This window comes from Trachemys scripta, chromosome 4, assembly GCF_013100865.1.
Source record: "Trachemys scripta elegans isolate TJP31775 chromosome 4, CAS_Tse_1.0, whole genome shotgun sequence".
NCBI classification, from domain to species: Eukaryota; Metazoa; Chordata; order Testudines; family Emydidae; genus Trachemys; species Trachemys scripta.
In genome coordinates this window covers 5,719,894-5,746,216 of record NC_048301.1, presented here as the reverse complement: position 1 = coordinate 5,746,216, position 26,323 = coordinate 5,719,894, and the positions used below count along the sequence as shown (strand labels likewise).

The 26,323-nt window shown below is 45.0% G+C and overlaps 1 long non-coding RNA gene across 3 annotated transcripts in view; it reads right to left on the bottom strand.

Annotated features, from left to right (window-relative positions):
• Window positions 1-24,761, bottom strand: part of LOC117877315 — a 34,512-nt gene extending 9,751 nt beyond the window's left edge. The window contains exons 1-4 of one of the 3 annotated variants that reach the window (XR_004645683.1): window positions 24,335-24,761; window positions 22,441-22,555; window positions 12,360-12,554; window positions 10,121-11,417 (exon numbers count right to left, since the gene is read on the bottom strand). This is a non-coding gene — a long non-coding RNA (uncharacterized LOC117877315). Of the gene's footprint in view, window positions 1-10,120; window positions 11,418-12,359; window positions 12,555-22,440; window positions 22,556-24,334 lie in introns of those variants that run through there. The other 2 variants (XR_004645681.1, XR_004645682.1) reach the window with 2 other exon arrangements.
• Between the last annotated feature and the right edge of the window lie 1,562 nt (window positions 24,762-26,323).

Here is a 26,323-nt window from a genome sequence, read left to right as displayed (position 1 = left end):
TGGTATCATCATGTCACTAAGCAGCTGCTGTCGAAGGAAGATGTATTGGCAAGAAGGAAGCTTATGCTGTTGTTAACTGAAGTGAAACGAAGCGGCAAAGGGAGCTCACAGAATTTTCTTACTTTCCCAGTTCCATCCTACCGCATGTAGTATTAAACACTGTATTTTGGATCAAGGCATAAAGTCATTCATTCACCGTAGATCTGAAGTCTGAGTTCAGGCTGAAACAGGCAGTGCTAGAGAGACACCTTAATCCAGGAAAGATTATCTTCTAACACATCTGTGTTAGTCTCAGATTAGGGTCTAGCCTCAATCCTTTCTAAAAACACGGCTGATAAAAAAAAAAAAACTGTGGCTAACACGAAGATTGGTGGAGTGGTTAAATAATGAGGAGGACAGGGTAGTTGTACAGAGAGATCTGGATCACTTGGTGAGCTGGGCCCATTCAAATAAAACACATTGTAACACAGCCAAATGCAAAATGATACATCTAGGAACAAAGACCACCGGACATACAAAATGGGGGACTGCATCCTGGAAAGCAGTAGTGCTGGAAAGGACATAGGGGTCATAGCGGACAAGCAACTCGGCATGAGGTACCAATGCAATGCTGTGGAAAAAAGACCTAATGTGATCCTTGGGTGATTTGACCTCTGTATACGGCATTGGGATGACCAATAATGGAGCAATACAGCCAGTTCTGGCGTCCACATTTTAAAAGGGATTTTGAAAAACTGGAGAAGATGCAGACAAGAACCACACATGTGATTCAAGGGCTGGAGAAAGTGAGAGAGTTAAAGAGCTAAATCTGTTTAGTTTATCCAAAGGAAGAGTGAGCGTTGACTTGATTAGTGTGTATAAGTCCCTTCAAGAGCAGAAAATACCAGGTACTAAGGGTCCCTTTAATCTAACAGAGAAAGCAAGAACAAGAACCAATGGCTGGAAACTGAAGCCAGACAAATTCCAATTAGAATTCAGGCACAAATAATTAACAGCGTGGGTGATTTACCCATTGGAACAAACCACCAAGGGAAGTGGTATTACCAAGGGACATCTCTCGATGTCTTCACATCAAAACTGGATGCCTTTCTGGAAGATCTGCATTAGCCATACACACGTTATTGGGCTCAATACAGCCGTAACTGGGTGTAAGGCAGGAGGGCAGACTAGATTATCTAATACAGTGGTTCTCACATTGTGGGTCGGACCCCAAAGTGGATCACAACCCCCTTTGAATGGTGTTTCCAGGGCTGGCTTCAATTTGCTGGGGCCGAAGCCCGAGCCCCACAGCCGTAGCCAAAGCCCAAAGGCTTCAGCCCTGGGCGGCGGGCTCAGGTTAGGGGTCCCCGGCCTGCGGTTGAAGCCCTTGAGCTTCAGATTTGGCCCTCCTGCCCGGGGCGGTGGGGCTCAGGCTGGCTCAGGCTTTGGTCCCCGCCTCCTGGGGTCATGAAGTAATTTTTGTTCTCAGCAGGGAGTTGCGGTGCAATGAAGTTTGACAACCCCTGATCTAATAGGATGGTCCCGTCTAGTCTTAAACTCAATGAATCTATTTCCACAGCCTACCTGCAGTCTGGAGAATCCAGCTGAAGGTCCAGAATGCGGGAACTGGGGTTGGGAAAGGGAGTTTACTGCCCAGCCGTTGAGTCAATGTCACCTTTAGAATCAGAATCACGTCTCTCTTCTCTTTCTCTCTTCTGACTCCCTTCCGTTGCTTTCCTCCCAATCAGTGGTTGGGCCATTATCCTCCTGTGGGTTCATCTCGGCCTTCTCCTTTTCCTCTCTTTTGTCAAGGCTGAGAAAGACTGCCCTGCAGTCTGCTGTGAGGAGAGCGGCTACTGCAGCTCAAATGTGGATTGGGAGTTGACCAGGGATATTTCCAATGCTGTTGGGGGAGCGAAAGTGTTTGCGCTCCTGATACTGGCTGCGTGGGGTGAAGAGTTTCTTCAGACGAGCAGCCAGATCCCACAGCTGGTGTTAACTGGAATAGCCCCATTGACTTCTGTAGAGTTCTTGAGGAAGTAGCATGTCTGGGGTTTCAGTGAAAGGCTTTATTTAACTCTCATATAAACAACATGACAGATGGCACCAGAAAAATTCTAAAGTCCATTTGCCTCCATGTGTCTTTCTGGACATGAAAGTAGCCTAGAAGACCCACAAAATGGCACTGTGCTACTACTTCACTGATTCTCCCCAGCTGAGGATCAGGCCCCGTTGGGTTGAGGAAGATTCAGGCCCTGCAAATGGTGCCGCACAAGTAGGCCTACAATTAGTAGAAGGCCACTATTACTCAGGAAAATAGTGTGAATCATTCTTGGATTCTTCTAGCAGCTCTAATATTATTAGCTACACTGCAGTTAGCCCCCTCTAGAGCTACCCAAAACAGTGAAGATTAAGGCTGTGCAAGTAGATTAATACTCAGCTCAGTGGCAGGCCGGAATGAAACTGGAAAAGAAGTGATTTCATGCCAGCCCAAGGTGAAAATTAGGAAATTTTCAGAGAAATGAAGATGTCAGAAGGGTTTTGATTTGATCAAAACCTTTTGGTTCAAGTATGAAGGTTTGCAAACATTTTAAGTGTTTTTTTTTTTTAAATAAAGTTTAGAGAAATTACAAAATGAAATGTCTTTTCAAAACAGTAAGTTGAAAGATTTCGTTTTGCTGATGCTGAAAAGGACTGTTTTGACATTTCCAATCCTCCCCACCTCTCCCAGGTGAAACCATTTGCCAAAAAGACCCAGATTTGTGCATTGTTTCAGTTGGCTCAAATCTGCATTTTTTTATGAAAAAAGTTCACACCATTCCCCCCCCCCCCCCCCCTAGCTAAGACTAGTTTTCATGAGGTTTGGAATTCTTCGTGTTCTGAGGATTGTTTCTGTAAGCATTTTTGTGCATAAATTTGTGCTGTCATCCTTTAAGCTTGACCAAGCCCAGACAGATCAAGATACACTGTCCTTTTCACGTCTTCTTAGCTGGGTACTCTCACTTGAGGTGTGTGAGTGGATCAAAGAATTTCATCACCAGAAGTGGAAAGGTCGAAAGATCAAAAGACAGCATGAATAACATAAGGGGAACTGATTACTTCATTGGTCAAGCAGGGAAGAGGTCAGTGCCAATCACATTCTGTGAGGCTCTCCTGCAAAGCGACACAAGTGAAATATATACTTTCTCTGTTGTGAACAATGATTTCACTAAGGAAAGTATCACTAGGAGAAAGGAGAGAAAGTGAGAAGAAGAAATTGGAAGCTGTAAGTTAGTCAAGATTTATAGTGTGAAGTACCTGAGAATCTTCTGTTTCATTTTGATTTCTGGCATAGTCTCAGTGGCTGTTTCATATCTTGGTCCAAATTGAACACCAAACTATTTCCAGTCCTGTGATTGTGTGTGTTTAGTGGCTTTTGAAGTCACATTTGTGGACAAATCAGACATTACAATAGCACATATACCACTCATGGGGCAAGCATCATGAATGACAAATACCCTGGTGAGGCAATAATATTACAATATAGCCCATTGTGAAAGGCATTGTATTTGCCCTGTTATGAACCGTGCACTGGATTTGACATAACACATTCTCAAATTCTTGAATGATTTTGATTTTTCCTGGTTACTATGGACAGTCTGCATGTGCTGTGGCATGAACAGCCCTATGTTCATTTCTTTTATTGAAAAAAACGAAGTTAAAGTCTGAGAGCAGAGTGAAATTAAATAAGATTGTCTGACATGTGATGGGTTTGGCAACATGACAGTCGTCATGCTTGCTACTGTCCATTCTATCCCAACCAGCATAGTTGAAGGTGAAAATAAGCTGCCGCATGTCATAGCTCGAGGGCTGTTAATTTGGGTCACCAGCTTTAGTTTTGTTAACACTTTAGTCAGCTGGGGAAAAAAAAACCTGGTTGCTTGTTCCAAAACTTTTGATCACCCGCAGGCAAAAAACCCAGACGTGTCTCATTCTTGTGCTTCTTGATGCAGATCAACAAGATTTGCAAGACTTTAAAAGCACCCGTTCTTATTAAAAATAAAGATACAGATGGCAGAACATCTAATGAATTTGCTCCACGAAGCTACAGATGTTCCAAAATGAGAAATGCTCGGAAGAAATTCACAACAGAGCTACAAGAAAGTCTAATTAGGGGGACAAAGGAATGTTCTAATTTAGATCCCAACAGGAATGTCTTAATTATCAGAATCTCTCATTGATTAGTTTGTGAGGCTGTTCTGCTGGATGAAATTGAAGAATTTCATCTATGAAGCTGCACAAGCTTATCCATCAGTTATTTCCTTGCTATTTCTTCATTAGCCCCCATGCCTGACACTCACAAAACTCCATTGTCTTGCCTGTGTCAAATATGCACTGAACTGGCTGGCACCAGCAAGACATGCAGTGCTATGAAATTTGCAGACATTTCTTGAAAGTACCTAGCTGCTTTTGTTCCAGGGAAGGTGCCACAAGATCTAAATTTAGCATTGCCAATGTACAGGGAAAGATTGCAATCACATGCACCTTTGTACTTACTTCAGTGTTAGCTGAATAGTAGAGAACAATGGGGAAACATTGTTTAATCAGCCTGGGAAACGGTTTTCTAGCACCAGCTTTTTGCAGCTTAGAAGAAGCCTCAGTCAGTGTGGTGTCGAGGTAGCTATACTTTCTCCATGCTAAAGCAGAGATTTAGTGTACCAGATAGCAGCCGGTCTTCCCTAAAAGGGACGCCTCTTGAGACAAACCAACAGTTTGAATTCCATCATGATAGCTTTATGGACCTGGGATGAGATCTTCCAAACTAACTGTGGCCATATTCTCCAAGGTTCTGGGCACCTGGGTCACCCGTTGACTTCACTGGGAATAGTGGGTACTCTACACTTCTCACAATCAGCCCGTAAGGTCTTATCTGCTCTGTGTGGACCTTATGACCCCATCACAGCTTCTGTGAGATTGCTAGCTGATATTTTTACACCGTCAAAAATGTGCTGAGGAGTTTATTGAATACACAAGAAGACATGTTCCCTGCCCTTAAGAGCTGGGTAGGACAGCAGGGCAAACCCTTAAGCCAACAATTTCCAACCAACTGTTGTGCTGTATGTTGTGCAGTCATTGGCAGTAGCCCCCTGTAACAAAGGTGGCTGGATTCCAGTGGTGCTCGAATGAGCCAAATCCTCGGCTGGTGCAAAATGGTGTAGCTCCATTGACTTGCACTGATTTATACTAGCTGAGGAACTGGCCATTGGTTTGCAAAGTGATTTGGGATTCTTCAGGATGGAAGATGCTGTAGGAGAGTATGTTATTGCTGGAGCAGATTACTCGTTCTTATAGAATTCACATAAGACTCCAAACTTCTCCCTCATGGCAAGGATAATCCACCACCATGGTCCGGTCACCACTTGCTCCCTCCTTTACCTTTTTCTTTTTAATGGTCCAAAACGAGAGGTCACTTAGTCCATCAAACTTGACCAAGCAAAACAATTCCAATTGCCAGCTTCCGCTTATCTGTAAGAACATCTGAGTCTGGTATTAACCCAATTCTGTAACTTCGCCTGAAGCCTTGAAAAACCTCAGGACAATGGTTTGTTCAGACAAACTCAGTTTACCTCATTTCTGTGACTCTGGTGAGTAGCTTCTTTCAATACCACGGTTACAAATTACGTTTATAACTAGATCTGTGTGAAGGATGGAAGTTCTGGTTCACCAAGGATTTCTAGATTTTCAGAAGAGCTCAGCACATCTGTTGTGGGGCTTTATCGGTTTACAAGCTTAGCCCTTACTGCGTGCCTGCCTGACCACTTAAACACCCACCCTCTCTCCTGCTACGGTTATTTGTGCTCTTTGGATGAATTACCTGCAGGGCAGGTTGTGCGCCGCTAGTGTGGGTGAGTGGACTACGGTACCCAACAAATATTTTTTACGTGATTCTGGGGTAAGGGTGAAGAGGGTCTGAATTAGGTCCCCGCTGCTTTGGCTAGAATGTGACATGCGTACTTGTGTAACTGACATAGTTATCAATGGGACATGATCAGACAGAGAGACGAGAGCCCAGAGCGCGTGCTCATCCACAAGATAACAAGTCCTCTATGAATGTGCGCACGCCGGAGATCAACTGCATCTGTGTGAGATTCTAAATCGGAAGTACAGGGTGGGGGTGTATAAGGAATATTTTTAGATTCAGGCCAGGAGTCCCTGAGAAAAAGCTACAGTTGGGTGCTTTCAGACCACTCCACCACATTCCAATTTTGATGCTCTCTGCTATTGCAGCTTGCGCTCTTACACAAAAGCAATGCCTTCCGAGGGGAGCTCCTGCTGCACAGAGAAAATGACAATTTTTTGTTACAGGATAATACAGTGCATATGCCTCTGACCACAGAACAAACGTGTAACTACTACCCAGCCTGACACCCGCCTGCTAGCATAAACCAAGAAACAGATTACAGACACGGCTGTAAACTAGCAAAGGCTGCATGATGGCCGTGTATTTTTCTAGTGGGGAGACAACTAACTGACAACAGAGCACCAGCAAATGGAGGACACGCAGCGCTGATGTGCAATATTGTGATGGATAGGAGAGATTTACAATCTCCAGCGTCACAGAGAGACTCGCTCTTGCCCACGAGCTCCGAGAGTCAGTAAGAATAAAGGAGATAAATGGCAGAGCACTGCGGGGGCAGAAATATTGACTGTACCTTCCAGACGTGTAAAAAACAAACCATTCCCCACCCCCCATCCCTTTCAAACTCCTCAGTGTTTGGAGGGAGGAGCTGGCCGTTCGGGATCCCATATGGAGGGGCAGAAGCACAAGCTATATTCTTGCATTTTGGAGCACATAAAACGTGCAGCTAGTCTGGCGCCGCCTCCTGGTCGCTCTGGGGATTGGCTCATCAGGTCGATGCCCCTTCCCGTGGTTGTACACGGTCACTCCGTCTCTCTCCCTGGCCTGCAGCCCCTCTCTCAGTCCAGGAACCGCAGCAGCCTCTTCACGCCTCAGCCTTCTGGCCAGCTCACTCGGTGCATTTCCCCAGCCAGGGTACCAAAGTCTTCCTTCAGCAGTCCTACGCCATCTTCCCATTCACCGCCTCAGAGTGCCATCTCTCAGTGGCTGGCCGGGGAACCGAGGCCCTCTCCCTACTCTGGGCTCCAGCACAGGGACCTCTAGACCAGTGGTTCTCAAAGTCGGGCTGCCGCTTGTTCAGGGAAAGCCCCTGGTGGGCCGGGCCAGTTTGTTTACCTGCCGTGTCCGCAGGTTCGGCCGATCGTGGCTCCCACTGGCCACGCTTCGCCGCTCCAGGCCAATGGGGGCTGCGGGAAGCAACGTGGGCCGAGGGATGTGCTGGCCGCCGCTTCCCGCAGCCCCCATTGGCCGGCAGCGGCAAACCATGGCCAGTGGGAGTCATGATTGGCCAAACCTGCGGACACGACTGGTAAACAAACCGGCCTGGCCCGCCAGGGGCTTTCCCTGAACAAGCAGCGGACCAGCTTTGAGAACCACTGCTCTAGACAGCAGTTGAGGTCTTTTCCCTTCTAGACTGTATTATCTTTCCCTGACCCCTCACCTACCTGCCTGGCCTCCCTCCTCTCTGGATTTGGCAGCCCAAAACACAGCTCCCTTCTCCCAGGGAGTAACTGCAGACTTTCCCCCTCTATTGCCAATTTCTTGTCTTTATAGTCCCAGCTCCTTCCTCCTCAGCTGGGCTCCCTCACTCAGTCAGGGGATTACTTGGCCACCTGATTCCCCTCAGCGGTGGCCTGTTGGGTTAATTAGCTCCTGTCTTTGTCTTCATTAACCCTTCCAGGGCAAGTGTGCTGTGAACATCCCGTCACAGCCACCCATGAGGGTCTCTGGAGCAGAGTGGGAAGAGAGGACCAGGATGAGACCACCCCACGAATGTCTAACCATGATTAGGGTAAAGGAAAGTGCATTAGTCTGTTGTGCTGCCTAAATTCCTTGTAATACATATTTTTTTACTGCTTTAATCAGGCATGGGCTCAGAGTTACCCGGATAAGTAGGGTTAGCATTAAGTTGGTTTTAACCAGAGGAAATAAAGTCATTGGGCCAGGTTTGGCTGGTTCCAGCATGGCTGCACAAGAAGGCACCATAGGTACTTTTCCAGGGACTGCTCCCTGTTGTGCTTCCCCCCTGCCCCACTCCAGGATGTGAGCCCGCCCAAGCGGAGCAGAGCAACGTTCCTTCAGTCGTCGGCATCAGCCAGCGGGGCCGGCAGGCGTGTGCACGCTGCCTCCTACCAAGAACGGTGGAGAGGGGGTGTTGCTCCTTGCGTGCTCCGGCAGGTGGATGAAAGCCTTTCTGAGGCACAATTCCACGAAGAGCTTCTATCTAATGGACTTGTACAGACCCCATCACCTGTTGACTTTGTCCCATGATGTGAGCTCAGGTCTTCAGGTAAATAGCCATTTATATCTCAGAAAGACTCAAGATACTTGCTCAATGAGTGTAAGTGAAACCAAAGCTATAATGCAAGGGGAAATAAGCAGAGACACGAACATTATTTTAGAATGGGCTTTGCAGTCAGCCTGAAACCTAGTCTTTAGTTTGAGGCCTAGTGGTAGTTAGGCCTAACTATGCTAACTATTTATGCTAACGAAAGTTAGCATTAGTGAGTATCCTTAGGTCGGAAGATTTAGCAGTATCTCTCTTGTGATAAACTGTCTAGGCTGTAAAAGCTTTCTTTAGCCAGACTTTTCACTGCATTGTATGGAGACCCTTCTATCTGCACAAATGCTTGTGACAATTGTCAGAAACCCCCAGATGGGTAGCAGGAGTGACCCAATATGGACAAAGGGTTGAGACGTAATTACATATGGTCTCGGAAATAGGTGCGTGTAAGAAATAGGTGCCCAAAAGGGAATCAAACCCAACCCTCAGTGGGACTTTGGGCTGGCAGATTGGTGACAACTTTAATGCTTCCTCTCACCTTCAGGAGAAGCCCCAGTCCTGTGGATTGGTGAGCACACACAAAGCAGATTTGACTGTTACTCTTACCTTGGTTTTCTAGTTCTGTGAGTTTGCTTACATCGATCAGGGTATTAATCAAATTCATCTAGTCATCCCTCATTTTACTTATTCATCTCTATGTAGCCACCAAAGAACAAACCTGGTATTAGTGACAAATGCATTTTACATCCCAAATTAACTATAGGGCTACAACCCTCAACTCCCACGTGAAGGAGTGAAATGCCCTTATCCCCATTTTACTGATGGGAAACTGAGGCACAGAGCAACTAAGGGACTTGCCCATGATGGTGAAGCTCGCTCTTTCTCCTGCTCTTGTCTTTCAGTCAGGCAGCGTCACATTCGCCAGCTTTCCCCACAAAGTCTATTTTTAAGCCCCCCCAATGGGCAGAATAGCCCATTGTTTTGCCCACTAATTAGACCTAATTTCCAACACACCAATTTTGGTTCACTGATTTACAGCCCTACACTTTTCTTGTTTACCTGGCGTGATTTTAACACAGTCCTTGAGTTATATCAGGAGACCTTTTGGTTTGTAGTAATTCAGTGAATTTTTGGTACCTTTTCCCATCAACGGATGTTCTTATAGTTTGTGACATGTGATGAACCTTCACTCACTTGCTCACTTCATCAGTTGCGCTCACAATTGGGGTAAATTTGTAGGCCCGGTTATTACAATATTCACAGCTACAAACAATAGGAGTGATGATTTGAACATATAAAGTGCTTTATAATGCTAAGTACTCGCGGTTCCTAATTGGGCACCCAAAATTAGCAGTTATTTTCAACCTTAATCTCTCTGTGCTCAGCTGCCATTTGTAAGAGCCTCCCTCATCGCACAGAGGTGTGGTGAGAATAATTTCATTAATATTTATGAAATGCTCAGATACTACAGTGACGCGCACCCGGGAAAAATCCACAAGCAAAGTAACAATTCTGTCTTCAGAGCAGGGTTTGAATAATAGGCAGTAAATATGGCAGAAGCCACAAACTGAACACAGGGCCGGATTAATCTTTTGTGGGCCCCAGTGCCCGAACCGTGGATCTGCCCCCAATTGGCCTCTTCCCCCACCCGAGGCCCCAGCTGCACGCCACCCCAGGCCCAATCCCCGATCAGCCTCTTCCTTGAGGCCCGGCCCACCGCTCGCAAAGGGGATGGGGGTGGAGAGGAGCGAGCAGGAGGTGCTAATGTAAACCCAGTACTGACTGAACAAACTATTGAATAGCTAGCTGCTTATTCAGTGAACACCAGCCATCTTAGGCACTGAATGCAGCAGGGGTCCTGTGGGAAAGAGTGTAGGTCATCATCTAATTAAAGATGGTATCACAATGCATACACCCTTGGGGGTTGAATTAAAGTTGCAAGGACCACCTTAATTCTTCCATTTCCTAACTTTGGAGTGCTTGACTCGGCCACCTTACTTGTGCGTGTGTAATTTTATAGATAATCTTGCTAAAACAGCAACATTGCAAATCTCTCAACAATTAATACAGTTTACTGTGTGGTGACCAAACCAATAGCATTTCTGATTGCCACTTGCGAGGATAAACATTTGAGAGAGACGCTTAACGACGTTCCTCAGGTAAAACGACTGCAATTAGCAAGCAGAAGAGGAGGAGATATGGCCTTTTGCCGACAGACATTTTCTAAGATGCTTTACAAACTAACTAAAATGGTGTAAGTGATACAAAGGATCCTGTCTCTGGGAGATGTAATTAAGATAGTCAAGCAATCGAGGCCTTGGTGACATACAGATTCTTCTCTTTTTAAGCTATTAATGCTTTCGGCATTGAAGAGCGATACCCATTTATAATTGCAGTTCAGGATAATCCGTTTGTGGAGGAGAATGGAGCAGTCCTGCAAAGGCAAAGCCGTCCCCACCCTGAAGCTGAGTGATCAGGTTGTGGTGTTAGTCATTACTGAAGATGGGCCTGGAGGTCCAATTAAAATGTGGGCTCCACTGTGCTGTACAAACAACCCTAAAATGCTTACACTCTAAAGCAGACACGGCGTCTCCTCTCTGTTTTACAGATGGAGAACTGAGGCCCAGAGAGATGAAGTCCAAAGTCACGCACAGAGTGCGCGGTAGACTTGGGACATGAACACAGGCCTTCTAAGTCCCCATCTTCCACCTAAACAACAAAGACTGCGCTCCCCCTCACGTCTCAGAGCTGGTCTTCATCGGCTCCTGTGTGCGCCAGGCTGCAACAGCGCCTGCACTGGATGTGAAACTACCAGCTCGATCCTTTGGGCCCACAGCGCATCCTGTGCCAAGCAGGGTTTGGCTTGGCCCGAGGTTCGTGGCCACTGGTCCAAGTGGGATTAAGATGTAGGTTGTTTCATCCACACCAGACGACACTCCAGTGGAGTTGAGCCCCGACAGGCAGGACAACGGCACACATGTTTTTCCCATAACTAGAAAGAGATTTTGCACACTGCCGCAGTGCCTAGAACTACACCTGGAAAGTCAGAAGCAGAGTGAGATGCTCATTGATGGCTTCTAGTACCCAGAATGCACTTCCAGCTCAAAGCCATTGCAAACAGTGTTAGGGTACCCGGATCGGCGGGTAGTGATCGATCTATCGGGGATCGATTTATCGCGTCTAGTGTAGATGCGATAAAATCAATCCCCGATCGCTCTGCCGTTGACTCCGGAACTCCACGGTGGTGAGAGGTGGAAGCAGAGTCGACAGGGGAGAAGCAGCAGTGAACTCACTGCCATCCTCATGGCCAGGTAAATCGACCTAAGATACGCCGACTTCAGCTACACTATTTGCGTAGCTGAAGTTGTGTATCTTAGGTCGACCCTCCCCCCTCCCCAGCGTAGACCTAGCCTTAGTGTTTGAGCTCTGGGGAAAGACCTGGGCTACCTTATCGTGGGGATCTGCTTCTATCCTACAGTGCCTCCTTATCCCAGCATAATATTACTAATGATCATTTCAATAGTGCCATTTTACTTCTGTTGCCAAACACTACGATCTCAGTCTCAGGCATTCAGGAGGAAGTTCATATTAATTTAACCGGCCTCGGTATGGAAAGAATCTCACCGTAAATTTGTCATTGATTAAATCCATATCGATAGCACTGAAACAAAGAAACGTTATCAGCAGCATGAATGTGCCATCAGATTAGTGCTGATTTCAACGACATAAAAGGAAAACAATAAGCATATGAAAATGAAACCCCTGGGGATTCCTCATCTAGCATGCAACAAAACAAGGGAAAGTCTGTGCTCTGCTTGGACTTATGGGCATGCATTGAGGCTTTTAAAGGCGTTGGAAGAGAAATATGGTGCCTGTAGTTTTGACAGCAAAATTGAGTGGGGTCAGTTGTACCAAATGTTTTTGTCACATAAAAAAAATAAAGGAAATGCAGCGAGTCCACCTTTCCACCCCTATTACCTGCAGACAATAAGTCATGAGCAGCTACGAGAAGAGATGCTGCATGGCTCTGCTGAATCCAACACGGCATGTTGTTAACACTGGCCATTTCCAGACCGCCAGCCAAATGGCTACTTAAGAGGATAGGTGCGCGTGTGCTCTGCAGCCTGCAAATGGTTAACGTCTCAGCATCCTGGGCCAGACTGTGACGGGCTCCTGCACAAGAAGTGGAGAATGTAAGCAGCCTCGCACCTTGTACACCTGATGCATGGGTGAGTCCTAACTACAGTCCCTGCAAAGGCCCCAGGACTGGGGGCATGTACCCATAAAAGCCTGAGAAGGGGCCGAGGGTAGGCAGGATGGTGCAGCAGGCATCCTCCCCCTGGCATGTCTGGGAGATCCAGGATGGCGGCAGTCTGGCTCTCCAGTGCCCCCAGGGGCAATCTGGCTCTCCAGCGCCCCCTACTCAAGGATGTGGATAAAAGCCACAGCTGAGCCCTTGTTAATGGAATGGTCAAATGTTAACCAATGCTAAGAAGTCTTCCCACGGCGCTGGCACATCCCCAAATCCAGGATTTTAGATTGAATCAGGGTAGGCTTCAGCCCAGGCAAAAGCCAGCCCGGTTCCCAACTGAAACAAACTAAACTCCATCATTAAGCGCCAACAGAAAAACAGTAATGGGGGCAGCAAACAGAACCAGTTTCAGGGAAATTTCACCCATGCCTGCAAATTTATCACACAAAGTCATGAGCGACGACATGTAACTGAGCCAGACTTACTACATACAACTGGCTGCAAAGCTCAACCCTGCGTCACTGTACTGCTGCTATTCCTGTTTCTCCCTTACACCTTTTAGATCCCACGCCCGAAGACACTCTTTTATTATTTGTATTACCCGGTGTCTAGGAATGGACCAGGACCCAGTGCGCTAGGTGCTGTACAAACAGAACAAAAAGACAGTCCTTGCCCCCAAAGAAAATCCAATCTAAAGATAAGCCAAGAGACAACAGATGGATACAGACATGGGAGCACAGTGAGACAGCATTGGGCAGCTGTGATTGGCATTGGTCTCCCACGTATGCACAATGCGAGAGATTCCATGGACTTTAGTGAGGCCAGAGACTGCCGGCTCATCAGAGCAGGGCTCTTAGTTGTTGGTTCGCATACTCTGCAATTGCAAAATGCTGGCTGTCCTTCCAATGCAATATAAATAATAACTGTTTCCTTACGCACAGCGTGTGAGTGACAGACAAGGCAATATCCCAGACAGACCTCATGGAATTAAAATAAACCTTATTGAATTAAGTGCAGTTCATTGTATTGAAAATGCAAATGGGTGTGTAATACTGGGGGTTGCATAGAATTCATTCAGGAGCAAGGCAGGATGAATGCAATCCGTGGGAGGTATTAGGAATTGCAGAGGACTTTGGGGGGCAGCGCATGTGAAGTGGATTACCTTGGCAATATTTGGGGGTGAGGAGAATGCAAGTGATCCCCCTCCAACCCATCATCGTTTTGAAGCTTCACTTTGAGCAGGACCGGCTGTGTGACGTCCTGTTTTTAAATCAGCTTCCCCTGCGTCTATCTCCTTCTCTGCTGGGTCCAAATATAACCACACTGGCTACCCATTCGCGGGCTCTTCAAAGAGCCAGACTGGATAAATGAGTGACTGTCTTACCCACGAGGGATTTTGCTTGGAGCAGAGGGGGTGATGAACTTGAAACGACTGGAAAAGTCTGGGGTGTGGTAGTGGACAGGGGAATTTGGAAGGACTGCTGCTGCCAGAGTTCAGATTGTAGTTGGGGTGACCACTGCTGAGGCCTGCGTGTAGGTTCTTTTACGGTTGAATGTGTTTTTTTCTGTGATGCTTCTGCCTGACAAATAAAACGTCCTTGCTGAGAAAGAGCTGGGTGGTAATTTATGCCTATGGCAATTACACGGTGTCCATCCCTGAGGAGAAGAGAAGCAGGCCCCATCAGGCAGGCTGTCTTTTGCTGGGAATAACACAGCGTAGGCAAGGAACTGCTCAGCCTGGGAATACCCCAGCCAGGAGGGAGAGAGACACGGGTCTCTGCGAGGGAGACCATTCATCCGGATTGAACCTGGACTGTCCTGGTTTTCTAAATTATCATCCCGTCTGTCAGACCCAAGAGAGGCGATGCCTGGGAAGCCAGAAGCCAGAGAGTGCATTCCCTTGCAGGAACGCTGCTGGGGAAATACCGGTGCAGTGGTCCTGAGCTGTGATCATTTGTTTCACCATCTAGCAAGTCACAGCCGAAATAAGTCTAAGCACAGCAATGGCTGCCTCAAGCAGAAAATTCTTGAGGCTCAGACATTTTAATCCATTGCACCAGGACCACAATAAGGCCCTGGGTCAAAACACTGTTTTGAAAAACACCTTTCCACTGGCTCTGCTTTGCACCAGGGTAAGCAACCGGTGTGGGCTGCACAGTGGCAGAGAGTTAGGTCCAATGGCTGTTTCAAACAAAAAGAAAAAAATGTAGTTCATTTGTGTACATTCTTAAATCTGTTTCTTTTTCAGTTTCCCCCTCCTTTTGCCTTCATTGCACACACAGATTTATTGCTAGAGGGCTGCTGGGAAAGTGGAAGTGTTTGTTTGGAGAAGAAAATTCATAAAGAATTAAATGAAATGTTTAACCAGACTGGGGAAAGGAGAAAATAAGTCAGATTTTGGGCCTGGTTTATACAACCGTGCTAAGGGGACACACACACACACACAATTTGCAAATGGTTTGCAAATATTGGATTTTTTGGTTTACTGGCAATTGTAAAAAAATGAAAACAAATTCATCCGGGGTCAAACAGCATGTCTTGCCCAAAATGAAATGTTTCCATTTGGTTTGGGGCTTTTCCTTTTTCACCTATTCTTTAAAAATAAAATTAAAGGTAATTTCAAAACAGAGTTGAAACATTTCATTTCAAAAGTGTCCAAATGAAACATTCTTGTTTAAAAACAAAACAAAAAAAATCTTTCTCCTCCCCAACCAAAACAAGTGGTCAAAAATAGACACCAATTCGTAAAACATTTTGGTCGACTCAAAGCTGCACTTTTTGCCAAAAAATAGCGTTAGTCAAAAAGTTTCACCCAGCTCTACTCAGAAAACCTGGGTCCATTTCCCAATTCAGCCACGGACTCCCTGTGGACAAAGCACTTGATTTCTGTGCCTCAGTTTCCAATCGTCTGCCATTCTTTGCTGGTCTTGTTTATTTAGACTGTAAGCTCTTCCGAGCAGGAGTGCCGCACCAACCACAACAGACTCTCAGTTGGTGCCTCCAGACACTACTTTAACACAAAAAACCCCCAGAGGTGCCTATTTAAATGTGAATGTTAGGGGGTCAGGACATGGGTGGTCTTCCCTAGTGGTCACAACAGGCTTCTGGAGCAGGGAAGTGGAAGGAGGGACAGAATCAGAGTCAGCAGCCCGATACCAGTGTGATGTTGTGCAGTCTATATGGTTTTATAAAAACTTGATAATAAGTCAATANCAGCTTTGGGACAAGTGATTCAGACCCTGGGTCTGTGTCTGGAGCCAGACGGGAGTGTCCGGCTCAGCAAGACAGGATGCTGGAGTCCTGAGCTGGCAGGGAAAACAGAAGCAGGGGTAGTCTTTGCACATCCGGTGGCAGCTCCCAAGGGGGTTTCTGTGATCCAACCCGTCACAACCAGAACCAAGAGACAAGCCTGAATCAGAGACAGGAATCAGAGCGGAAGGTCAGGAGGACAGGACCAGGGCTGAGTCCAATTCAGGAGCAGAAGCTAACAGAACCACAGGCAAAAGCCTTGAGTACCCTGCTGATGCGGTGGTTAAGAGCAGGTCTGTTGATCCCTTGTCCAATTAGGCAGTTTAGCCAATCAGGAGCTCAGCTGTGCTCATTAGCCGGCTGGGGGTTGAACTAGCAGATAAGCAGGAGAGCCGGTGGCCCTTTCCCCCACAGTGAATTCCCTTGAACGATCAGTTTGTAGCCGAGTTTTAAGATTACTTTTAGCTGTGCTTTAATGATCTTGACAAATCCACACCTGCCTTCAAGAGAACACTGAAAGATTGGAGAGCCTTAATGTAAGTATAATTGCAGTTAGTCCAAGCACTGAAACCTATTCACAGTGGCTCAGTTAATCACAGGGAATGTAACTAATAAAGGTAAATAAGCGTTAGCCCTCCATTCTTGATAAATATGCACGTTAAGGCAGATGTGCCGGGCCTGGTTATTACACGGCTGAATGGTAGCTGCAGTTTGATTACAAAGCTGTAGTCAAAAGTGTATCATCTAAATAACTTATTAATAAATCCTGCGCCTCATCAGTTTTATGTGATTGAAATCACCGGAGAAGTAAAGTGTCCAAAACTCCCTCTTTGCATGTGTCTTGTCAACATCTGAAAGATACAGGGCTACGTTTTCGGCACAAGCTCCCGCCTCCGCTGACGTCAATGGCAGGACTTCCAAAGACATCAGTGGGGCCAGGATTTCCCCCTTGATTTCTGCGATGGTTTCGGGAATCGCTCACGGCAGAGCTATGGACTCCCTGTATAACTACCCCTCAGCCTGTATTGAATCGGCCATTTGCTGACAGGGGTACGTCACAGGCCACATCTATACACGGATTGGTGAGCCTGTGCGGCCGCTGACCACTGCCCGTGCTATCCCGGCCACAGTACAATTTTGAGCACACTAGCTCAGTGGCGGTGTCCAGCAGTGGGAACGTGGCCAGATCTGTAACATCTTTCACCACAGTAGCCCTTGCACACCTGGGCATTTAAGCATGTGCCTCGCTTCGAATAGGTGAGTGACAGATCCTCTCAGGGACCCACCATCTTCTCAGTCTCTTGCTTTTCCCCACTGCTTGGTCACCAATTTTTCCATAAGGTGGGTTATAAGGACTTCAGCTCTCTGGTGCTCCATGGATCACTACTGCCCAGTCTGGGACTCTTCTCCCTCCTGCCTTCTTGCTTGTATTGGGCTGTATCAGCTACGTGGTCCCTTCTCTCCCTGTCAGACTCCAGGGGACTGAAGGGATCTTACACCCTCTTGCTACCCTGTGTGAAGGGAGCAAGGGCTGTGACAATCCCGCTCATAGAGAGTTGGAAGTTCACCTCCCATGACTGCGTGGCTGCTCTCCAATAGGCTCAGATAGATACAGATACTCTGCAATCTCGCAGAAGCAAAGTTTCTCTTTTTAACATTAGCAGGTGACCACAAGAGTCTCAGCTCAGGGAACATCAGGGGGGAAAAACGCTGGAGCAAGAAGTTAAAGTCTCATTTAAAAGTGACCGAGGAGGCGATCTCAGTCAGCATTCATCTGAATTTCATCTCCTGGCTTCTGCTTCAGAAACAGCTCGTTTTATCGGAGATTCCCATGCTCCAGCACGAGCCTTGCATCAGAGAATAACTGCACATCTCTTGTCCTGAATTTGAGCTGGCAGTGCCCAAGCTCATTACCAAAGTGACCTGCTGAGGTGGGAAGATGATAGACGAACATTTCACTGACCCTTTCATTCTTCTGCGTGGCCAGAAATTGACCCTTATTATCACGGTGAGTAGAATAGGGTGGGGTTTATGGGAAACCAAATGGAGGAGAAAACCACCATAAAAAGTTTTAATAGCTGACATCGAAGCCTTGCACAATATAAACTGTTGGCAATTAGTATGTCTGTTTGCCTGAGCATCGGAGCTCCGTCTCTGCCAGTTGAGATCAAAACAATCACAGGGACTTACATGAATTATAAGCTGTCTTTTAGATAGGCAACATTTGCAAGTGTTTCTTCGATGAGCCAGGATCTTTGATGTTATTCCATTTGACATACACTTCCCCAATTAGCTGGGTTATTTTAATTAAGTCATGACACGAAGCATCCTATTACTGGACTCATGCCACTTCCTATTAGTGTTAGCCTGAGAAATATGAAAATGTGCTTTTCTAAAAAAGAAACACATTTCTTCTTTTTAAATGGCATTTGTAGCATTCAAGCAACTGAATCCTCATCTCATTGTCTTGTTAGTGATTAGTGGATTGTGAAAAAATTCCTGTATAACCCGTCACAGAGGCACCCTCTGATACAGAGCTAACTGGCAGCTCTACCAAGCCATTCAGCACATTTCTGTAAGAAATTGATTTCCCCCCCACCTTCTCTGTCTAACATTTTTTTGCCAGGCTCTCTGATTGTTGCCCAGGGATCAGACAGTATCGTTTTTCTGTGTCCAACCCTGCTCCCTGAAGCATTTCTCCAAATAGAACATGAGGTTCCTGGGGTCTGTGTTTCTCTCTCTCTCTGCTCAGAGATTTAGTCTTTCAAGGACACTGTAGGTGGCAAATAGCTGACTTTTAAGTTTAATATTAAACTTGTATCTAAGGCCGGAGGAGCCAGTTTGCATTAAAACTAACAAGCAAACAAACATTTTACCCAGAACTTGAAGTGAATTCATACCAAGCTTTTTTTTATAGTCAAAAATTGAGTTAACTTTTAAATATAGATATTCTTTATCTTTGTGCTCTTCCAGGTTCTAGCAAGAAGGGGAAACACGAGTGTCAAAAATACGATGCCATATTTAAAGGATTGTAAATTACTTAGGGCTGGGAGTGCAGCGTTGCAAATCTCAGCTTTCAGAGAAAGAGAAGGGCTTGTGGGGAGAAACTTAAAAATGGAAAGCTAGTGCACCCTAAAGGAACGCAAATCAGAAGGCAAATAAAGAGAACCCAGCATTTATTAGTTAAAAAACCCTCATAATTTTAAGCCAGTCTTATGATATGGTCTCCCACAGTATTCTTGCCAGCAAGTTAAAGAAGTATGTGCTGGATGAATGGACTATAAGGTGGATAGAAAGCTGGCTGATCGGGTAGTGATCAATGGCTCCATGTCTAGCTGGCAGCTGGTATCAAGCGGAGTGCCCCAAGGGTCAGTCCTGGGGCTGGTTTTGTTCAATATCTTCATTAATGATCTGGAGGATGGCGTGGACTGCTCCCTCAGCAAGTTTGCAGATGACACTAAACTGGGAGGAGTGGTAGATACACTGGAGGGTAGGTGTGACGTTGCACTCTATATGATTTTATAAAAATTTGATAATGAGGTAATATAATGTAACTGGAATATGCTTCATGCAAAAGGTCTCTTGTAAGGTATTATTACAACGCTTATAGTCTACTGAGTGTTGTCATCCTATTTGTATAAAGGTATCACTCTTGTATCTGAAACTAGAAATATGAAATATAACTCTGAGGGCCTATTGTATTTATACAAAGTGTGGGCCATTAATGGTGGTTTGGAATCTTAATGGCTCCCATCAACCAGGACAATTGACTGGATGGCTCTGTTTGCAGGCAGGCCTTCCTGTAAGTCAGGCTGGGAGGAACGAAGGCTTGGGGTCTTACAGTGACATGTGATCATGTCACATGAACTGGACTCCATCTTTAACCTGGTGATTTTCTGGTGGGGGGGTGGGTGGAAACCTAGAGGGACAAAGGATTCCCACCTTATGCAAAAGATATATAAATGGGTGGAACAGAACAGAGGAGGGGCCACCATGAAGAACCCCCTAGCTACCACCCGAGCAGGAACAAGAGTTGTACCAGGGGAAAGAATTGTGCCCAGGCCTGGAAGGTGTCCAGTCTGAGGAAAAAAACTTACTGAAGCATCTCTGAGGGTGAGATTATCTGTATTCAGTTTGATTAGACATAGATTTGCGCATTTTATTTTATTTTGCTTGGTGACTTACTTTGTTCTGTCTGTTACTACTTGGAACCACTTAAATCCTACTGTCTGTATTTAATAAAATCACTTTTTACTTATTAATTAACTCAGAGTATGTATTAATACCTGGGGGAGCAAACAACTGTCCATATCTCTCTATCAGTGTTATAGAGGGCGAACAATTTATGAGTTTACCCTGTGTAAGCTTTATACAGGGTAAAACGGATTTATTTGGGTTTAGACCCTATTGGGAGTTGGGCATCTAAGTGTTAAAGACAGGAACACTTCTGTGAGCTGCTTTCAGGTAAACCTGCAGCTTTGGGGCAAGTAATTCAGACCCTGGGTCTGTGTTGAAACAGACGGGAGTGTCTGGCTCAGCAAGACAGGGTGCTGGAGTCCTGAGCTGGCAGGGAAAGCAGGGGTAGAAATAGTCTGGGCACATCGGGTGGCAGCTCCCAAGAGGGTTTCTGAGATCCAACCCGTCACAGTAGGGATAAGATACAGAGGGACCTAGACAAATTAGAGGATTGGGCCAAAAGAAACCTGATGAAGTTCAACAAGGACAAGTGCAGAGTCCTGCACTTAGGACGGAAGAATCCCATGCACTGCTACAGACTAGGGACCGGATGGCTAGGCAGGAGTGCTGCAGAAAAAGACCTAGGGGTTACAGTGGACGAGAAGCTGGATATGAGTCGACAGTGTGCCCTTGTTGCTAAGAAGGCTAACCGCATTTTGGGCTGTATAAGTAGGGGCATTGCCAGCAGATCGAGGGACGTGATCATTCCCCTTTATTCGACATTGGTGAGGCCTCATCTGGAATACTGTGTCCAGTTTTGGGCCCCACACTACAAGAAGGATGTTGAAAAATTGGAAAGAGTCCAGCGGAGGACAAAAAAAATGATTAGGGGGCTGGAACACATGAGTTATGAGGAAAGGCTGAAGGAACTGGGATTGTTTAGTCTGCAGAAGAGAAGAATGAGGGGGGATTTGACAGCTGCTTTCAACTACCAGAAAGGGGGTTCCAAAGAGGATGGATCTAGACTGTTCTCAGTGGTACCAGATGACAGAACAAGGAGTAATGGTCTCAAGTTGCAGTGGGGGAGGTTTAGGTTGGATATTAGGAAACACTATTTCACTAGGAGGGTGGTGAAGCACTGGAATGGGTTACCTAGGGAGGTGGTGGAATCTCCTTCCTTGGAGGTTTTTAAGGCCCAGCTTGACAAAGCCCTGGCTGGGATGATTTAGTTGGTGTTGGTCCTGCTTTGACTAAGGGGTTGGACTAGATGACCTCCTGAGGTCCCTTCAAACCCTGATATTCTATGATTTTGGGGGCCTGACTCAATGTTTTTGTCAATACTAGGACTCTTGCTATGTGTTTGTATAGTGCCCATCACAATGCGATCCTGACATTGGATGGAGCTACTAGGTCCTAGAATCATACAAATAATAATAAATAGAGGCTATTCTCATGACATCCCATGTGACTCAAACCAGGAAGTGCTGGAAATCTCACGAGAAAGTCTCTTTTCATGAGATTTCCAGCCCAACATTGCAGATTTAAGGTCTAAATGTACATATGACTTTTTGGATGCTTCTCCAAAACAAAATCAGTCTTCAGACCTTTTGAATTTTGCTCATTAACAATTCCAACATTCTCAGAGCAAGACACAATTAAGCCCTCACAGTTTTGCTTATATACATTCATTGTAATGTAGCAAGCACCTTTTTTCCTATAGGCAAAGATTATGAGTGTGATTAGGCAGTCCCTGGTCTTACAGGGCCAGATCCTCAGCTTGTGTGAACTGGCAAAGTGCCATTGAAGTAAATGGAACTACAACAGTTTACACCAGTGTTACGCTCTGACGCGCCTACAAAAGCAATTAGAAAAACACAAGGAAATCGAAGTAAGACACACAGGGATTGGTCAATCACAACATGTAATAACCGTGAACCAGTTAAGTCAGCAAGTGTTTGAACAAAACATAACAGTCCAAATGGCAGGTATGTAGCAGCAGCAGCACACACACACACACACACACACACACACACACACACAGCAATGGGAACACTGAGTTCAGGAACCAGGAAACAAACAGGACCAGGGAGGCAATACACACAACCCCCAGTCATCATAACCATCTGGTTTAGAATGGAGAATACCACTAGTGCCATTAATGTCTTAGTGTAGGTGGTTGGCTTACCTGGTCCATCATCAGGTGCACCCCTGTCTCATTATCCTTCAGGCTGCCCAGGGTGGTAGGAGAGTTTCTGCCTTAGTTTCCCTGGTTGGGTGAATGGATGTACTTTAACTCTCTAGTGGAACCGTAAAGTCCTCCCCTTCCAGAATGACAAGAAACAACACAATCCTTTACCCAGGGTCCCCCCTTGGTTTTCCCACCTGAATGTAGGGGATCTTCCTCCCCACTCCAGAATCTTCTGCCGTTGACACCCTAAATAAAAGAAGGTGCCTGCTCCAGGTCATGCCTCTTCTCCGATTCCAGATGTGAATCACCCTTCAATGGAAGATCACAGTCTATTACTCCATTGAATTGCCGACCCTCCACCTATCAGGTCTTTCACAGGCTTCCTCCTAAATCATCATTTCCTGGGCTTTCCCCTATCTTCATGTCTTCAGGCATTCCTTCCCAGAATGCTTTGCTGCAGCCTACAATTCCCAGGGTCCCTCACAGAACTACAACTCACAGAATTCCCTTGTTCCATACAGAACTAGGACAGGGTTCATGCTTGACCCTTGTCTCCCTTAAAGGACCAGCATGCCTTTGTGACAATTAGCTAATGGTAACAAGATCTACAGAAACATTTTAAAAGGGACCCATGGTGCCTTTCATTGCTCTGAAGCAGCCACTACTCCCACGGGCACATGAAGGGTAACTATGGAAGAGTTTGCCCAGAATTAGAGCTGGGTGGGTAAATCATAATGAATAAATTATGCAAAATGTATGTGCTCGATACCATAGTATTGAATACACTATAAATTGACTAGACTGTGGTTTTTATGAAGATTGCAGTGACATCATACTACCCTGTGGTCATTTTATCCTTTCTGAATGCAAGAGTTTAGTTAAGTATTCAAATGCAAATACTAGGAAATGTGGAGTTGTGGCAAACATGTCGGGGGGTATTGCATTTACATTCTTTTAGGGATGAGGTACTGTAACCCAAGAATTTGACCAAACTTCAGTCAGCCATTTTGTGTGTCTAGCCACTGTTAGCTGAAAACCAAATACCACAAAGCTAGGAATAATCGTTAGGGCTTTGAGAGGCAAACAGCTGCATGGTTTGCAATTTTGCTAATCAGAATGGGAGGATGGGACAGAGTTAATGTGCCATGAGAATGGAAGGAATGTTTGGACAGGCAGCCTTGGTTTTAAGTGCCCCTCACATATAGGTTTTATTGTTGTTATGAATAGAGATGCTTTGATAAGAGATAATGAGTACTTTGCTCAAACTAGGAGAATTGGTGACCCACTAGGAGTTATGTGCTTTGTTTAAGTTAGCTACAAAAGATTAGGTAATAGTAAATACCTCAGAGCAGTTCCTGGAAGCAATCCTGGGAGTCTCTTCTCTGACCCCTACTCCCCAGTGGGAAGGCGACTGGCCATCAGCGACCTGCTGTTACTCACTCAAAACTATCTCAGACCTTGGTAATTATGTCTTGGGGTGCTCTGAACGTATCACTAGAACAAACATACGTGTGCTTGGGACCTCATAAAAGAGTAGTGTTAGGTAAAAGTACTATGGTTTGTATCAATCAGATGGAGGAGCTGTCCCCATTGATTTATTCCTGACACTGCCTGGAAAACAGTTAAGTTACCACTGCTTTGGGTTCTGAAAACCCTAGTGTCCCCGTGCCTCATTGGGTGACAGCGGAGAATACCAGATTCAGGACAAACTGCTGAGAAATAGGGCAGACTCATCCTAAACTGGTGGTTATTCTATCATTAGAGATTCCCAGCCAATAACAAAAGTTAGCACCTGTCTCACCACACTGGTTAACAACAAGTCAAAAATGCAGTCTCCTTAGGCATTCCAGCCCTTATTTCACCACCCAGACACCAGACTTCATGTTAAACTATTCCTGAAAACCAATTTAATCAAACAAAGGATTCTTCTTATCTCAAGAGGTCAGCCACATAGCCCAGGTCAATGTATAACTCAGATTTTACCCAATAATCATGCTACTGCCAACCCTTCAGTAACTAAAAAATCTAAAATGTATTAATAAAGAAAAGAAGAAGAGAGTTAAAATGGTTAATAGATTATATACTTACAATGATTGTCATGTTCTTATATCAGGTTTGTAGCAGTGACATTTGTAAAGTCTCTGGTACCTTCAAAAAGATTGGAAGATCCTGGGTTTATAGTCAATATGCTCCTTTTAGTTGTAAATCCATTGTACAGAGAATCAGAGCAGGAAAGAGGCAACATGGAGATATTTCAAGGGTCTTTGATACCCTCTACCATGCCTTGGAATTTGACTGTCCCAAACAAAGCTCACAACACAGTTTGTGGAAAATCACTGCCACAAGATGGAGTCCAGAGTCACATGAACAAGTCACATGTCCTTACAAGGCTTGCTGACTCACAGGGACAGCCATTGGCCATATCCGTGCAAAGAAAACCAGCAAATGCTAAATTAAGGGGAAACTTTACCATTATTTGCTGAACAATTTCAGTGAATAGCTCTTGCTCTGTGGATGGTTTGCAAACAGTGTGTTGAAAGTATTCAGTATTGACAGTTCAGCTGGGTTGTTGCATACAAACTGTAGATCACATGGGGTGTTTCTGTCCCCTGATTGGATGAGTGTAAGTCTGAACATCAGGTGTCCAGGGGGAAACTCACATTTATGACTTCAGAATTTGCTTTCCATGAATATTCTCCTAAAATTGGCTGTTTCCAGGAATACTCCTGCCAATGCAATCATTTACTAGGACATTCAAAGAAAGCAAATACATGAGGAGTGCAAACACTGACAAAGTGGATTTATTGAAAACATTGAACAAGTGTTTACAAAAAATGTTCTGTAGTATTTGCCCAGTTGTGTTCATAAAAGAGCTGCTCAGAAAATGGAACTTCAACCCCTTGGGATATGCCAACATTATGACATTCCCTCTGATCCCAAATCAGGACCCAAAATGGAAATTTCAAAACTTACTACAGATGATAATATCAAAATATTTTATTCTGGAAAGATTTACACAATGTCAAAACATAATATAATCTATATATCTATATATAATATTAACATATTAATGTATGAGTGTATATATATATATATATGTGTGTGTATATATATATACATACACACACATCAATATTAAAATTAATTAAAGATTTTAAAACATTAAACATTAAAATGAAATGAGAAAGTCAAAATGAAATACCTTATTTTGATGCAAGTTGTTTTAAAAAATATGGTGGAAACTTTGTTGAAATTGACATGTTCCTGCAAACCATTTCAATCTCAACAAAATAGCATTTTTCAATTGAAAACCTCCATCAATTTTTTTCCATCAGCTCTATTTCACAATGGCCCAGGTTCTTTTATTCTTAATCACAATGAGTAGCACCTTACTCTGTGACTGATGCTATTGATTTCAATTTAACTATTCAAGGAGTAAAGATGAGCAAAGATTATGACCCAATATGGTTTATATGAAATATGCTTTTGGGGGTTGATCCTGCAAACACTTTCCTGTGCAAGTGAGTCACATTGACTTGATGAGACTACTGGTGTGAGCAAGATTTACACATGGGAATAAGGTTTTGTAGGATTGTTCCAAACCTTTCATCTCTCAGTCCCTCTTTGGGACATCAAAACCGGATGGGGATTAGTAAAGTGAATCTATCTAAATTTTGCCGTTTCCTTTAATAATAGTATCATCACCAACATTAAATGTAATAAAACCTATTTTATGTCTCAAGGTAATTTTTAAGGTAAACATAGTGGCTTAGAGGATCAAGCTTCTGTAAGGCAGACTAGCTCGACTGAAGTGAAGGGAGCAATGAAGATTTACACAAGCTGAGGATCTGTCCCTTCGTAGTTATCCTCCAGAATCTGGGGATGGGGAGAGATTGAAAATGGCAAATGACTAATACAGCAGTCAGTGTGAGTCTCCATCCATCTGCCCAATCTTCCATGTCTTATAATAACACATTAGTCATGGAGAAGAAATAACATTTAATTATATTATTTCTCCAGTTAATTTGCTCAGAGACTAATTCATTCATACAGAAAGAGTGTGACACTGTCTATCCT